We start from the raw sequence: 10,384 nt of genomic DNA on the forward strand, positions 1-10,384 counted from the left end.
ACGAGGCCCGAGGCCTGGGGGCCCGTCCTGAAGGAGGCCAGTGGTATTAGGACCAGCTGCCACTCCTGTCCTGGCCTGTCCTCACCTCCCAGAACATCCCCTGTTTGTCCTGGCCCCTGGGCTCACCCTGGCTAAATCCGCCTGGGCCCCTCGGCTGGTATAAGACAGGAAAACTGTGTGTTCCGAGCCTCCTTTGGGGCTTAGAGAGTGAGGGGAGCCGGCAGCTGCCCGGGGAGAGTGATGAGCGATGTCCTTTATCTGAAACTATCGTGTTGCCCGCCTGGATGCCGGGGGGCCCGCGTGCCAGCCCTCCTGACTCCCGCTAAAACCAAAATAGCTTCGGGAGGTGGGACGCAGCTGTGCACATCGGTCACAATGACCCCAGCCAGAGCGGCGAGTCCGAGCTCCCCTGACCTCAGGCTCTTCCAGGGCTGCTGACCAGGGGTCTCCAGACCCCAGGGCCAGGGAGGATGTGAGGCCCCCCAAGAGGCCCCCAGGAGAGGGGTGAAGAGTAGCCACTCAAAAGCCACTGCTGCGGCCCTGGCCTCTGTTCCTCACATTGGCCTGGACTCTCCTCCCCACCCAGGGCCCCTCTGCAGGCTGGGGTGCTGGGCACGTGTCCTAGCTGGAAGTCGCCGGTCAGCCGCCTGTTCCCTGAGAAGCAGGACAGACTGTCGGGGCGGCTGGGGGACCAGGACCATGAGGGACCCATGGAGTGTGGGGCGCATTGCAGCGCAGGCGGGACACAGCATAGGAAGAGTGACCAAGGGTCTCTCTGCAGGGACACAAAGGAAGGCAGGGGACGCGGAAGGTCCTTGTACCAGGAAGACAGCAGCAAGGAGGCTCCAGACAGGCAGGGTGGCCGCAGCCGGAAATCTCCGGGCCGGGTGGTGACCCTGGGGCCGGAGGGGAGCAGGCGCCGGCCGGGCGTGCTTGGCCTGGCATGCTGGGCCACATGCTTGCCCACGGGGCTCATGGAACATTCTTGCGGGGGGCCAGGTCCGGGGCCCGAGGTGTGTGAGTCCCGGGGGGGCACCGGGCACCATAACGCGGCACACGCACACTTAGTCACCTCTGAGGTATGGCTCCCCGGCCTCGCCCCATATTGCCATGACAACGCTGGGAGGGGCCCACAAACAGCCCAAAACAGAGTGGCCCCCTGACTCCTGGTTGTCCCCTCAAGGGGGTGGGACAGGCTTGGAGAGACACTGCCAAGTTTGGGAGAAGGAGCTTGCAGGCTGGCCTGGCTCCAGCCCTGCCCCGGGACGTGTGCACCCCGTCCCATCCCTGCCCCGCCAGGGCCCGAGCCAGGACGCCATGCAGGGACCTGTGCACGGGGGCTAGGGGGCTGGGGCGAGGCAGCCAGGTCCCCCGGGCTTGGGGGACCCCAGAATGTTGGGGTTTGTCATGAGAGGGGCTTGGACATCTTGAAACCATGTTCTGGGGGCTCTGGGGCTGTCTGCTCATAGACGGACGCCCCCTCCCAGCAGGCCTTCATCTCCTTCTGCTAAAATGGGGACCCAGGGACCCCGCCACAACTCCCCTGCCCCTCAGGCTGGCAGGGTACCCGGACCCCTCAGAGGAGGGCTGGGGGAGGCCACCGGGATGGAGCCCTGAGGGTGGCCGCCTGACGGGGGCAGTAGCGTCACATGGTGAGAGGGCCGTCTGCTGATGATCTGCAAGGGCCCCTGCCCCCAGGAAAGGCACCTTCCTGCCACCCCCTCCCCAGGAATGCAGGCCCAGACTTGGGCCTGGGGCCCTGCAGGCTCCGGGGCACCCATCTTCGTTTCGGGGTGCCTGTCCAGTTTGAGCCATGCTGGGCAGGCAAGGCCTGGGCGTGGGGGTCCGGGTGTTCCCTAAGGGCCCAGGGGAGGCTCCATTCCAGGTGGAGACCCCTGGGGACCACCTAGAGGAGTTTTGTCTGTATCACCAGGGGGAAACCCAGGCAAGCTTCAGTCTGGGGTCTTTTGTGCACCTCCCCCCAAACCAGGCTAACATGGGGGCCAACCAGGGCAGTCCCAAACTGCCAACACCTGCACCCAGGCCCGGCCCCTGGGGGCTGACAGCTGGTGTGGACCCAGTGCCGGGGCCTTGGACGGGACAGTGTCCCCCACGGCCTCGGGCTTAGAAGCACCCACGTGCGCCCCTCATGTCCCCCAGGGGCGGCGCTGCTGGCCAGGATGGGGTCCGGGTGTGGCTTGGAAAGGTTGTGTGCGGTGATGGCCACACTGTCCTTCCCGGCTCAGCTGTCGGCAACCCGAAACCTCTGTGCTGGCTGGGAGCCTTGGGGCCAAAATTAGGGTCTGAGGAAAAGGCTATGGCATCACCGGGACATCTGAGCCTCCAGGGCAGCAGAAATATCCGACCCTGATGCCGGAGAGGCCAGTGCCACCCAGAAGGGCAGCTGGTGACAGGTTTTCAGAGAGCTCCAGGTGCCCCCAGGGAGGACGCCCGGGGCAGGGGAGGGGCCCGGGTCTCAGCTGCCCCTCCTCAGCCAAGGCGGCCCCCAGGCCCTGCCTTCCAGCCGAGTCTGCTCTCTGGGTTAGAGACCCTCCCCACGGGGCTGTGTCTTATCTCTGGGAAAGAGATTATGCGGTTTCTGACATTAAATTTTCATGCTGAAGTTTTCAGCATGCAGTTTGAAAAGTATTTTTCTTTTCCAAATAACACCTGGAGGGGAGGACAAAAGGGATGTTAAGTCTGCTTGCACAAGACTTTGAACGTGGGGGTGGGAGGGACTCTCCATCCCTCAAGCAACACCCCCCCCCCACCAAAACCAGCAACGTTGGGGATGCCTCCCCCTCCCAGACGTGAGTTACGGATCCCGGCCACATGAGCCTCCTCACTGGGGCTCGGCTCTGGCCAGACCCCTCCAGCTGCCAAATCCTGCCAGCTGCCCTAGCCCCTGGACCCCGTGGCGGGTGCCGAGGGTGGCATGGGGTCACACTGCGTTTAGCACTCCATCATACATTGTTCTTTGTCTCGCACGCCGGCTCCAGGCAGACCTGCTCACATCTGTGGGGACACGGGTGGCCAGCGGTCCTAGCCTCCTGTTCAGGAGAGGTGAGCCAAGGGAGCAGAGGGCTGAGGACTGCTCTGTGCGTGCCCCGGTGGTCCTGGGGCCCCAGCTGCATTACTGTCCGCAGGCCGCGGTAATGGAAACGGCCTGTCCACTTGTGTCTTTTGGTGATTGAAGGGGCCCTCTTGGAAAATCTAGTCTCAAGCTTGTCTGTTGGGTCATTTTGACTTGGGGATTTCCAAACCTTGGGGCCATAAGAGGTCACCCCGCCAAGCCCGGCCTGCCTCATTATGTCACAGCCAGATTGCTGTGACACCTGATGGAGTCCAGAAGGCTCCCAAGCGGGCGGCGGGCCGGAGGTGGGGGCGGGGCGGCAGGGCGGGGGGCCGCGTGCTGCCGGCTCACTCACCCCAGTCCCACCGCACTCTGGGCAAAACCGGTTTCTCTCATCCCCCGCTGCCCCAGCACGCAGCCTGGGCCTCCGCACTGACTCCAGCCTGCTCCAAGTCCTGCTGACTGCTAACGCCAGCCGGGCCCACGTGTCCACCCTCAGAGGCCTGATTCCACGCCAGACACTGCCCCCCGCTCCCCACCCCCTGCGACAATGTGGCCGCTCCCTGTTGCCAGCCTCATGTCACCCCCTCTTGCCCAGCCCCACCGTGCCCCACGTGCCCCCCCACCATCCTGGCAAGACCGAGTGGGTTCCTGACGCTGCCAGGGCCCTGTGTCCTCCCTCCTCCTTCACGGCCGGGGACCCCCTTGGGCCCTTCCCTCTGCCTCACGTTGCATCTTCCTTGGGGAATGGAGTTATTAGGCTCAGGTCCGAGAGCCCAGCCCCTTTGTGGTCTCCCTGGGGCCCGGAACGGGGCCAGCGCTCATTTGGAGCTCCCCTGGGGTACCGCTCTCGGCCCCACCCCAAGTTCCCCGGCCTGCCTGTGGCCCCTGCTTCTCCCGGCCCTTCGGCTATTCCTCCCTCGGGGTCCCCGTCCGGCGCCAGCGCGCACCGGGCAGATGGGCCCTGGCTCTTCCTTCTCCGTCTCAGCATTGCCCGCTCGTATCCCCTGGGACCCACAGAGTGACCACAGGGTCAGAGACCACAGAGGTGGCACGCCTGGGTCCTCCCCGGGCCCTCCAGGCCTCTTCCTTCTAGAAGGCTCCTGGGTTTGCCTCAGCACTGCTCTCCGAGACCCCTCCCTGCGGCCTGGGGCCCCCCAGGAGCAGGCAAGAGCTAGTTAGCCTGGAGGTCAAGCCTTCCTCCATCAGGAGTTGGGCCCCGTGAGAACTGGGGGCAGAAGGCATGCAGGCGGGGTGGGGGCACGTGGGAAGGTGCCCGCAGGGGCCGGCAGGGTCACTGCCTCCATCCGCCTTCTCCTCCTCCTCCCTCTGCTCCCAAGGGAAAGGTGGGCGGTCCAGGGTCTTAGAGAAGGCACTGGGTGGGGGGTAGGCAGGAGCCTTGGTTGACGGGTGGATGTTTAACCCTCTCCCTGGTGACGGCCAACAGCCCGGCCTTGAGTGGCCAGGCAAGCCCGTCCATGGGCACAGAGCCGACAGATTTGGTGGCTCCGGTGCCCTGGAAACGGGAGCTGGGTCGGCAGTGCCCAAGGCCGGGCAGCAAGCTCCCTCCTGTCCCCTCTGAGCCTGGCCTGTGGGCTCAGCCGGTCAGCACTTTTTGCAAACCCTGCACACAGCAAGCAGAGCCTGGCCAGGCGGCCCGAGGCACGCCCGCGGAGAGACCGGCGGCCAGGCCCCGCTGTGAGCCAGGGCACGGCCATTTTCCCCGGCGCGCACCCCGCCACACTGCTGCCTCCTTGAGCCGACTCCTCTGGGGTCTCTCGTCTCCCCAGCCCTTCCTGCCTGCCCCGAGACCCTCCTCAACTTCCAGGGGCAGCATCGTGGCCTGGGAACCCTCTTCTCCCGGCCCAGGGGGCCGTGCGTCCTCTTCCTGCTGCAGAGAGAGGCGGGTGAGCCCCAGACGAGGGCACCCCGGACCCACCTGGAGCCCGGTGGGCAGCCACGGCCCCAGGGGGCTGGAGCCGGATGAGTGGCCAGCGTGTCTCTCGGGACAGGAAGCGAGAGAGCAAGTAAGGTGTGGGCCATCTTGGTCTGGCTGTTGGGTCGTTTCTGGATCCCCAAACCCCCAAACCCCCAAACCCCATATTTCTAAGGGCTCCAAGTTCAGTCCCACTGGGGTTCTGTGGGGCCTGGGCAAGCTCCAGATTGGCCTGAGGGCGGCATCGGGGGTCCCATGGTCACACTGTAAGGGGAGCAGCAACATGCATGGGTCCAGTACTATAAGGCGGTGGCCCCCAGCTGAGGCTGTGTGTGGTCCCCGCAGCAACCGGTGTCCCACCACTCCATGCCAGGCCAGGACACACAGACACCGACGGGGTGACCACATAGTCGCCAGGCCAGACCTCCCCCAGGCCCAGGATGGGCTCCAGCTGCCCCTGGACTGGCTCCTCCAGCTGTTCATGCAGAGACTGCAGAGAGACACCCTGACCCCTGCCCTCCAGCCCACCAACCCACCCACTCACCCACGTGGCTTCCTTGGGAGCCACGGGCCACCATCCCACAGACCGAAGCCCCTCCGAGCCCGGCCCCTCTGAAGCGGGAGCAGGAAGCAGGTGGACATTTCTGAGGGTCAGGCGCAGGAGAGAGGAGTTCGTGGGGAGGGTGGGGCGAGACCTGCACACATGTGAGAGAGAATGCAAGAGGGGTGGGCGGTCTCCAGTGGGGACAGGGTGGACATTCTGAGAAAGAGGAAGGACTTGGGGGAGGGAGTGAGGAAGACGGTCAGGTGGGGGCCCTGGGGAAGGGGCCAAAACACGAGACTGGAGGATGGAAACTGGGGGTGGTAGCCCCTGGGGCCAGGGGGAAGGGGCCCTGATGGCCACTCCTGGAGATAGAAGAGTGCGCGAAGCCGGCAGGGGCTGGAGGCAGAGTGAGCGGTGCCCGAGGCCCAGGAGCAGCATCTTCCCTTCTTGCTGAGGGGAGCGAGACAGAGGCCATTTTGTGCGGCCCTGTGTGCCTGGCGGGCGCCCCCGCTCTGTGTGCCTGCAAGCAAGAGCACCCTCCAGCGGTGGACACACAACCAGAAGGACAAGCGTCTGTGTCTTGGAGGTTGTCAGGGTGGGAGGGCATGGGGGGCGCTGGGGGTCCCGGGCCGCATTCTGCCCTCGGGGCAGCCCCACCGAGAGGCCAGGCATCTTCACCGGGAACAGGGAGAAGGGGGAGACAGTTGTCTCAGAGCAGGCTGAGTGCCCCCGCAGCAGCTGAGGGCTGGGTGCTGGGCACTGGGGTCCAAGGCAGGTGCTCTGCCCAGACGAAGCGGCCCTCGTCTGCTCACCCCTGCTCCTTTCCCGCACGCTCCACTTGAGCAGGATGGTGGTCACTCCCCTCGGGGACCCCTGCTGTCCACTGTGGACCCCAGCGGCCCACTCTGTCCTCTCTGGGCTTCTGTTCCTTGCATGTTGGGATCACAGCCCCATTGCCCCAACTCCATGATGCCGGGGCTGGAGGGCGTCTGGGGAAAGCCCCCCAGAATGCAAAGCCCCGTGGAGTTCAAGGCCTGCGCAGGGGGAGGGCACGGGGAGGGCAGGGGGAGGACCAGACTCCTGGTGCGTGATTTAGCTGGTGCACATTATTTGCTTAAGTCAAAACTCCCAGCCCAGTGGGGTTGGGGGCTGGGGAATTAGGGTGAAGGACACAGGGGCCTTTTCCTGATGGGGTCTGCTTATCCCAAAGGCCCCTTAGGCTGCAAGCATGGCCCCCACAGCAACACACTTAGTGTGACACCTGCTCAGAGGACCCCCTTCTGGGACTCAGGGAGCCTCCTGAGGGGCCGGCTCTGCTCCCACCTCCTGGGAAGCCAGGATGCGAGGGAACAGGCTGAAATCAGATGGGATCAGGGACACTTCCTGATTTGGGGTCGGGGGTAGCTCCTCCCAGGGGCCACGGCCACTCGGGCACCAGGTTCCTGGCCGGGTGGCTGGCAGAAGGGGCGGCCGTCTCCAGGTGGGACTCAGTACCCTGCAGCCCACGGAGCTGGACTCCGGGAACCTCCTTTGGTGAATGGTTGCCGAGGGGAGGCATCGCCCCCCACTCCAGCTCAGGCGCCCCCGCCAGCCCCTGGTCGCATCCTTACAGCCCACACCGGGCCCTCCTGTACCGGGCTGGACCCTGAGGCTCTTCAAGGACTAGCTCCAGCCCGGACGTCCAGGAACTGACCTGTCCCAAGCTGCACGGCCGAGGTGCGGAGGCGGCCGTGCTGGGCTCCGGCCCAGGGTGGTCTCCGGGTTGGTGCCTGGGGCTCGGGGGAGAGGGTTGCTTTTCATAGTTTGGCCGAGGGGACGGCAAAGATGTCCTCCGTCCCGGTCTGCGTGCCTCCTTCACCCACGGACATGGCCGCACGCCGGTCTCCATCACGGCTCCATCCTTGGCCATCTCACCGAGACTCGGGGACCCACAGTGGCTGCTCCCCCACTGGTCAGCTGGGAGACGGCCCTCGACGCAGGGCGCACGCCGAGGAGGCCAGGGATTGGTCACTGCCTGAATGTCCCCGGACGGACGCCCGTGTGCCCTTGGGCAGCCTTCCCCTCCGACAGGCTGTCCAGGCCGGGAAACCCTAAGCCAAAGGGATTAAGAAGAAAGGACAGAATCGGCCGTTCCTGTGGCTGTGCCTGTTTGAGCTCCATTTAGTGTATATTTGCTCGGTGGGTAAAAACACAGAGGTGATGGCGCCAAGAGCCCGGACGTGCTCCCGTCTCTCAGGTCAGCCTGTGCGGAGGCCCCCCCCCCCCCCACCGCATCCTGCCCCGCCCCGCCCCGCCCGGCCTCCAGGGCAGCCATCTTGCACATTCCTGTGGTCAGCAAGGAGGGCTCTGGGATAAAGGGATGGGGATGAGTGTGGAGCCCTCAGCGTGGGCACCCCAGCCAGTCCCTTGGACCCCAGGGCCCTGCCCAGCCACCCAGCCTCCAGGCCGGCCTTGCCCCACCCTGGCCCTGAGGGTCCTCCCTCGAGGCCTCTGCTCCACGTGGGCAGGAGCTGCAGGCGCCACTCTGGCCCAGGCTGGGGGCCCCTCCCTGGATCCCGCCCCGGTCCCACCTGGGGCCAGGCGCCTGCTGTCAGGTAAAATGCACCTTGAGCAGGGCCTGGGCGCCTGGAGCCCCTGTGCCCACAGGGCTGGGATCTCGGGCTCCCTGGGTGGCTGCTCCAGGGCCCCCTCGGCACCCTCCTGGCTCCATCACCGGCTGGAGACTTCCTGGGGTGTTGGGAGGGGGTGGAGACCCAGGAGGGTCCTTCCCAGGGTGGGGCTGGTAGAGGAGGCACTCTGACCCTCCCACCTGTCAGAAAAGGCGCTGACAGTGACCTTAACTGCAGGTAATCCAGGTCACCTTCAGGGAGGGCAGAGGGACCCCGAGGGGATGGAGAGGGACCAAGATCTGGCCCCCGTCCTCCCGAGTCCTCCCTGCCCCCACTCTGGTCTCTTCCCCGGCTGGGCTCAGAGACGTCCCTTCCAGGCTCTGGGGTGGGCCCAGCTCAATCCCACTCTCGCGGAGCCCCCGAAGTGCGGGTCTGGAGGGGTGGGGGCGGGGGGCAGGCCTTTCCTTCCCCCAGCCCTGCACTCGCAGACCCGACCACTTAAGAGTAATGAGGTCCAGGTGGCCCCTCGCGAGCCTGGATCCTGGCGGGCGGCAGGGCCTACCTCGCGCCCGGGAGCAGCTAATGACAACCAGAGGCTGGAAGGTGAGACCCCTCCTTTGCTGTCAGGGCGGTGCTGCTGACCCTCTGGCCGGCAGGTGGGCAGCAGGCCCGGGCCCTGCTGGCGACGGTTGACTCGGCCGCTGCCTTGGGACATGGGCCCCTCCACCACTTCTCTGTCTCTCCACCCAGGGCCCTGCTGCCATGAACCATCCATGGGACTGGGGAGGCTAGCCGACGTTTCTGTGTCTCGGGTGGCCCCTTGAGGAGAGGGGTGCCACGGAGCGGCTTCCTCGTCCACCTGCCTCCAGGGTGAGGGCCAAGGAGGCCAGGCGAGCCAAGGGGCTTCCGTTCGGGAGGAGGAAGCGTTACAGAGAGGTGGTGAAGGCTCACAGCAGTGGAAGGTGCTTGCCGTCCCTGCCCTGTGCCCCAGTGGACGGGTCCAATGGCGGTTTCTATGTCACATGTATTTTACCACAATAAAGCATAAACTGCCCAAGGGACTGGAAAACTTTGAGCTCCGGACTGCCTGCACTTGCCAGATGGCAGCGTCCTATTCGCCGTCCCTCTCCAGGTGGGCCTGCCAGCCTGGCTCTGGCGCCCCGCTCCCACTGACACCCCCCCCCCCCGGCAACCAGGAGACTGTGTCCTCTGACCCACCCCTGACCCCCGGCTCCCCTAGCCCTGCCCTGCACTGCACAGAGTAGTGGAGGCTGGACCTGAGCCAGCTGTGGCCGCTGGTGGGGAGCTGTGGGGACAGCAGTGTGGGAAGGCACACATGCCCCGGGCACCCTCAGCATGTCCCCAGGGAAGTGCCAAATTCATCCCCAGGAAGGCAGCCAGGCGCACTGGCCCGGCCTGCAGGGTGGACGCCAGCGGGGTGGGCAGCGTGGGAGGCAGGGGGCATTTAGAGACTGGGAAGCTTGAGAAAGGTGGAGGGGAGAGGGCCCCCGCGCACGAGGGCACTAGGGCGGAATCATGGGTGCATGTCTTCAGGTGGCCGGGCGCAGGGAGGAGGCTGCGGTCAACCCACATGGACCCAGGGCCGCGTGCCTTGGGGTCCTGTCGCAGTGGGTAGGAGACAGAACTCTGATTTTTATTACAGAAAAGAAAAGGGGGAACTGTTGCTGAAGAGTGTGGAGTTGGAGCTATAGGAGGGCGGGAACCGAGCTGCGGGCAGGCTGGCCAGCTTGGGGGAAGGTCCAGGTTCAAGGCCCTCGAAGGGCCCGCTGACCACGGCCCTGAGACCTGAGCATTGGTGCATCCCACCCCGGGCTGCCGTCCAGCACAGACGTGCTGGCTGTGCACTTTCGGAGTGACTGAGACCATTGTGCAACTCTGGTCTGATGGAGAACAGGGTGGCCTGAGGGGTGTGCAGGGCGAGGCCCAGGGTCTCTGGTTGGGACCCCCCCCCCATCAGCATCAGGGAGCCCACCAGCTGTGCCCGCGAGAGTCTGTCCTCTGGGCTCCTGGACGTGTGGGGGTCACAGCCCCTGCTGACATCTGCCCTGTGCACACCTGGCTGGGGCGGCCCCTGCCTCTCTCCTGGCCCAACCCACACTCTCGCCCCTTCCAGGAGGGAGCTTTGCCCTTTGGGAAGCCCCCAACCCCAGGCTGCTATGGTCATCTCGGGCCCCATCTGAGGAGCCTGCCCGCCCGCCCGC

At 65.7% G+C, this 10,384-nt stretch overlaps 1 long non-coding RNA gene across 1 annotated transcript; it reads left to right on the top strand.

Annotated features, from left to right (window-relative positions):
* The first annotated feature begins 4,458 nt into the window (after positions 1-4,458).
* On the top strand, positions 4,459-9,231 carry LOC105106400 (uncharacterized). The gene is made up of 3 exons (XR_010383279.1): positions 4,459-5,100; positions 5,355-7,789; positions 8,913-9,231. It is a non-coding gene; the product is annotated as an uncharacterized LOC105106400 (long non-coding RNA).
* Positions 9,232-10,384: the final 1,153 nt, after the last annotated feature.

The sequence above is a fragment of the Camelus dromedarius genome, chromosome 12, assembly GCF_036321535.1.
Source record: "Camelus dromedarius isolate mCamDro1 chromosome 12, mCamDro1.pat, whole genome shotgun sequence".
NCBI classification, from domain to species: Eukaryota; Metazoa; Chordata; class Mammalia; order Artiodactyla; family Camelidae; genus Camelus; species Camelus dromedarius.